This window comes from Sciurus vulgaris (genome assembly GCF_902686455.1).
Source record: "Sciurus vulgaris genome assembly, chromosome: 3".
Taxonomy (NCBI): Eukaryota; Metazoa; Chordata; class Mammalia; order Rodentia; family Sciuridae; genus Sciurus; species Sciurus vulgaris.
In genome coordinates this window covers 74218554-74225081 of record NC_136463.1, presented here as the reverse complement: position 1 = coordinate 74225081, position 6528 = coordinate 74218554, and positions in this window count along the sequence as shown.

The window sequence follows — 6528 nt, the reverse complement described above, 5'->3', positions numbered from 1 at the left end:
CATCAAATGAATAACATAACCACATTAAAGGGGCATTAGGGAAAGAACCCAAGGAATTTGAACATAAGTTTAGAACTTTATGCCCTCAGTTTACAAACCCAAAACAACCCTAAACAAATTGCAAACAATAATCTGAAATCTTTCTTTCACAGCAGCATAAATTAGTACTTCTGAAATACTTTATGCACATTTTAGGACTGAGAAAATAAGAAAACATATTGTGAAAAAATGGTTGCCAGATTTCTCATTTTGAGAAAGAAGCTGTAAATATGAAAGGAAGGGCAAAATAAATCCTACACAAAGAAGTAATAGTATGAACTCATGGGGATGAAAAGCTGGATAGATAATATTAAAGCGGATGTAGATGTAGAAAGGTGTGTATATGTTAGTCAGCTTTTCATCACTGTGACTAAAATATTTAACAAGAACATTATAGAGGAAGGAAAATTTATTTGGGACTCACAATTTCGAGGTTTAGTCCATGATCCGCCAACTCCATTACTCTGGGCCCACAGTGAGGTACAGCATCATGAGGGAAGGGCATGGCAGAGGAAATCTGTTCTACTCATGGTGACCAGGAAGCAGAGAGAGCAAAAAGAGGGGCCACAGGGAAGATGAACCCTTCCAGGGCATGCCCCCAGTGACCCACCTCCTCCAGCCATGCCCCATCTGCCTACAACCCAGTTAATCCATTTAAACTAGGATAGACTGCTTACGTTACAGCTCTCACAATCCAACCATTTCACCTCTGAATGTTCCTTCATTAACACAGGAGCTTTTGTGGGGAAACCTCATATCCAAACCATAACAGTGTACATGTGTGTAGACTGGTCACATAATGCTACCTCTATCAGAGGTCAAGTTCACAATATATATTCTAAGCTTTCTATTTCATTCCATCAGTGTATTTGGGAGAGGGGGGTGACCAGGGATTGAACTCAGGAGCACTCGATCACTGAGTCACAATCCCAACCCTATTTTGTATTTTATTTAGAGACAGGGTCTCACTAAGTTGCTTAGCACCTCACTTTTGAGTCTGGCTTTGAAGTCTCAATCTTTCTGCTTCAGCCTCCCCAACCCCTGGGATGACAGGGGTGAGCCACCATGCCCAGCTTCATCAGTGTATTTTTGTTTCCATGCCTAACTGCACTCTTTTTATAAATTATCTTTGATATTTTTGTTTCATTATTCTATGATATTTTACCATTTAATTTTCATAAAATCTAGATAAGAATATGATTTAAAATAGATTAATATAGTATAATATTAAACTGGAGATCTTTCTTCTCTTCTGGTATAGTTTAATGGTGTACACTTTTCTGTAAATGCTACATTGGTTGCATCCTCCAAATTTTGCAGTTGATTTTTGTTCTGGTTCTGTGGGGTCAGTTAGAAGCAGCCACAAGACAGAGGAGACATAATATAATAATATAATACAGGCAAATTGACATCTTTTTTCAGATTATCTCCACATATTTCTTGGTTCTTTTTGTCATTTCATCTTTTTAATGCTATTGTAAATAGTATTTTTGTTTCAATTTTCAAATACTTGTTACTAATATATAAAAACATATTTGTACATAAACAGAAAGCTTTTCACTTATATTCCATCCTGACCCAATGAGTGAAGTTTGATAGTAATCCTTCCTATAAGTAAGGGGGGGAAGAAGAAGAAGGAGGAGGAGAAGGAGAAGGAGAAGGGGAAGAAGAAGAGGAAGAAGAAGAAAGAAGAGGAGGAGGAGGAGGAGAGAAAAGGAAGAAGAAGAAGAAGAAGAAGAGGAGGAGGAGGAGGAGGAGGAGGAGGAGGAAAGAAAAGGAAGAAGAAGAAGAGGAGGAGGAGGAAGAGGAGGAAGATAAGGAGGAAGAAGAAGAAGAAGAGGAAGAAGGAAAAGGAGGGGAAGGAGAAGGAGGAGGAGAAAAGGGGAAGAAGAAAAAATATTGTATGATGCATCCATGCTAAATTCACTCATTAGTTCTAGGAGCTTTTTCTGTAGGTTCCATGAGATTTTAAACACAAATAATCACATCATCTGTGAATAAAGATAGTTTTATTCCTTTCATTCCAATCTATTTGTCTTTTTTCTTACCTTATTGCATTGGCTAGAACTTCTAATACATTGCCAAGTTCAGGTAGTGGGAATGGACACACTAAGTTTCTAATCTTAGAGGTAAAAAGCATTCAGTCTTTCAACATTAAATAAGATGATTTTTTTTTTTCTTGTAGATACACTCTAGTGGTCTGAGAAATTTTCATGCACTCCTGATTTCCTGAGAATTTTTATCATGAAAGGATGTGAAATGCTTCTATTGAGATAATCACATGGTTTTTCAGTATGTTGAATTATATCAATTGACTTTTTCAAATGGTAAACCAATCTTGAAATCCTGGGACAAAATCCACTTAGTCATGATATCATTTTAGTGGATTTTTTAGTTTGATATGCTATAATTTTGTTAAGAAATTTTGTAAGTTTATAAAGGATGTTAGTTTGCACTTTTGTTATCAAAGGTCTTTGTTATCAAAGTAACAAATTATTCTTCATAGAAAAATTGTGGGGAGGAGATTTTGTGTAGTTTTTCATAGCATTCACTTACTGTCTTTTTAATATCTGTAGAATTTGTAGTAATATCACCTCTCTCATTCCCAGTATTGGTAATTCATGTCTTGACTTTTCAGTCTAAATGTTTATCAATTTTATTGCTCTTTTCAAAGAACCAGATTTTAGTTTCATTGATTTTTCTGTATTGTTTTGTGTCATTGATTTTCTGCTTTGAGTTTTACTACTTCCTCTCTTTAACTTGCTTTGTTTCATTTGATCTTTTTCTACTGTCTTAAAATGAAAGAAGAGGCTACTGATTGGAGATCTTTCTTCTCTTCTGGTATAGTTTAATGGTACACACTTTTCTGTAAATGCTACAAATTTTGCAGTTGATTTTTGTTCTGGTTTTGTGAGGTCGGTTAGAAGCAGCCACAAGACAGAGGAGACACAGTTCAGGTAAACAAAAGTTTATTATACTCAGAAGTCCTAGAAACCAGTGGCATGTCACATCATGCAGGGCCACGTGGGGAAGATACATGGTAGTTTTACAGAAACAGGAGTTAAGGGAAAGTCCAGGCAAGAGTTTTTATCAGGGTTTTCTTGAGAAAGGCAAACATTTTAGAATTGCCTAGTGTGAATGATTTTGTTGGGTTCTAAGCTATAGTGGTGGTTTTTAGATGTCTGGCACCTGGCACTGGAATGACTAAGGCAGAGGAATATTGCTTCCTGAAGTATGTGGATCAGAGGTGTGGCTCTGGATTGGTCAGTGTGTGTGTCTGACCATGCCAATGTGTGGCATGCTACTGGCTAGGCCTTCACTATCTCAAAGTAAGATGTCAACACAGAAAACAGAAAAAAAATATATAAACAATAGTTTTCTTTTTCACTCAATTCAAAATACTAACGGAGTACATTTAGAAAGACATTCATATTGAGGGACCTGCTCATGTGATTATGGAGGCTGAGAAGTCCCCCACAATCTGCCATCTGCAAGCAGAACAGCCAGTGGTGTAGTTGCAGTCCAAGTTCGAAGGCTCAAGAACAAGGAAAACAAATTATGTAAAGCCCTAGTATGAGTATGAAGACCTGAGAACCGGAAGCCCCAATGCCAGGAAGCTGATAGTTGATGCTCCAGTCAAACGAAGAGAGCAACTTCATCCTTCCTCCGCCTTTTTGTTCCTTCTGGTTTAGTGGATTATGCCCATCAACATTGGTGGAGCGATCGTCTCTATTTACTCTACCAACTCAAATGCTTATCTCTTCTGAAAACACCCTCAAAGACACAGCAAGAAATGATGTTCTACCAGCCATCTGGTCACCCCTTAGCCTCATCAACACATAAAATTAACCGTCACATTTTCCAAATATTCAGGAGGTTCCCAGAGATTCTTCTTGATTTTTTATTTGATTCCACTCTAGTCACAGAACATAAATTGTATGGGTTGAATCCTTTTAAATTTATTGGGACTCGTATATGGTCTGAAATTAATTCCATCTTGACAAATGGTCTGTGTCCTTGAAAAACTGCTTAGTCTGCTATTATTGGGTGGAGTATTCTACAAATGTTCAAGTCCTCAAAATATTTACTGATTTTAGTCTATTCATTCTAGTAATCTACTGAAAAAGCTCCTAGAACTGACGAGTGAATTCAGCATGGTTGCAGAATATGGTATTGAGAAATAAAAAATCAACTGTTTCTATTCTAGCAACAAACATCTGGAAATTTAGAGAATAAAAAGGACCATGTGCCAGGCACAGTGGCACATGCCTGTACTTCCAGCAGCTCAGAAAGCTGAGGCAGGAGGATCTCAAGTTCAAAGTCAGTCTCAGCAAACTTCAAGGAGCTAAGCAACTCAGTGAGACCCTGTCTCTACGTAAAATACAAAATAGGTCTGGGGATGTGACTCAGTGGTCAAGTGTCCCTGAGTTCAATCCCTGATACTCCCCTTGCCAAAAAAAAGAAGCTTGTTACACAGTAGATGAATAACAAACAAATACGGACTTGGTAAACTATTTTGAAAAGATTACTGCAAGAGGGCACCATTTCAGTAGGGACTTGTGTTTAAAGGATTAGGCAAAATCAGGTGTGGTGGTGCAAGCCTGTAGGCAGAAAGATCTCAAGTTTGAAGCCAACCTCAATGACTTTGTAAGACCCTATCTCAAAATTTTAAAAAAGAGTTAGGGATGTAGCTCGGTGGTAGAATGCCCCTAGGTTTGAGTTCCAGAACCACAAAAATAAAAAAAGAAAAAGAGTGACAGGTAGATGGACAAACTGGGCAGCATGGTCAGACAGATCACATGATGATTCATTCTGAAGTCAGTCTAGTCTCAGGAGGCAGAGGGTGGGCTAAAATTCAAGGGCTTGGGTGAAGAAGAAAAATCTCCACCAAAATTTAGTTCACAATCATTTTGATCTAATTAATCACTGGAGGAGACAAGAACTTTTATCATTTATGAGGCCAAGAACAGGAATTTGGAAGGCCTTTGTCTGGCCCTGTTTCAGGTAAACAAGGGGGAGGCCTGTGAGTCTTATCATACAAAGGGTGGTTCTTTGCTGTAAGTTTTTTTCCAGAACAAAGGGCAGAAATTCCTTTAAACATTCCCATTTTGTGTGTATGTGGTACAGGGGATCAAACCCAGGGACTCCCACATGCTAGACAAGTGCCCTATACCGAGCTACACTCCCATCCCTACTTTCAAGGATCACAGAGCTCAGGTAAAAATCAACATCATTAGCAGTCAAGAAGTCAGCAGTCAAGAGAACCATGAGCACAAGGGCAAGAAATGGGAAAATACAGAATGTGTGTGGTAATGTTTTGAGTATTTCAATTACTAGGTGTGACAGATGAGACTGAAGATAATGTTTTTACTCAAGTTTGAACATCTGGGTGTCAGTCCATCAGGGCTGCCAGGCAAGTCCATAGGGCTCGGCATGCACACCTACACACAACACAGCCCCAGTACCAGCTGCCCTGGGCCTTCTCCTTGCATGGAGGAGGTGGGGGCTACTGTCATCTCCTGGGATTTGCACTGACACAGTCCTACCTGCCTGGCAGCACCAGCAGCTGACCCAGCTCTGAGAATGTTTGTTCCCAAAGGTAAGCTCCTGAAGTGGAATGTGGAGAAGGCAGACCTTGCTTCAGAGTCTCCTTAGGTCAGACCCTGTCTCCTCCCAGGAAGGGCCTGTGGCTGCTTTACAGAGCAGCAGTCGAGTTGTGCTGGTGCTGGTGACATAACAATGGAATGCTGCGGCCGAGCTGCAGGGACTCCACAGTCATTCTGGAGGCTTTACTTAGTGCAGGCGTCACACTCCCCAGGTGTGAACACTGTTTGCTATTAAAATAGCCTCCTCCTCAGAATATCAAGTTCTCACCTTGTGCATGCCTACCTTTCACAGAACAATCCTGCCTTGCCTATCTTGTCCTCAACATTTTCTTTCATACCAGGAAGGAAAGAGAAAAGCTCAAAGACAGTTTTAAGAATAAAAACTCACCATTAAGGATTCAGGGTTCTAAAGTGACCTTAGAAGAGGAACTCAACCTCCTAGCAATATCTAAAATGTGTTTTGGGGGAGAAATAAGAGATGGTTCTCAGACATGAAGCACCACGAGCCATGTACATGGAGGCTTCCAGAGGAGGTGATGGCTTTAACCTGGAGGCTTTTAGCCTGGAAGGCCTACATGTTGTGGGTGTCTACCACAGAACAGCCTGTGGGAGGCAGTCAGGGCCACAGAAGAAGAGAGCTGTAGAGGCAAAAGCCCAAGTTGAGAGACCCAAACCCATGAACTGGTCCAGTGCCAACTGTTCAAGTCCCATCTCGTCAGGACTAACCATCTCCAAGATTCCCAAGCTGTTCCCCTTCAACACTTCTTCCATCTTGGGGTGTGTATCCCCAAGAGATCCCTGGGGATGTGCTTCATATTATTCCTCCATGCCTGCTACTAAGTAGATCCTTGATGGAGGCTGGTCATGGTAGACAAAGCCCATG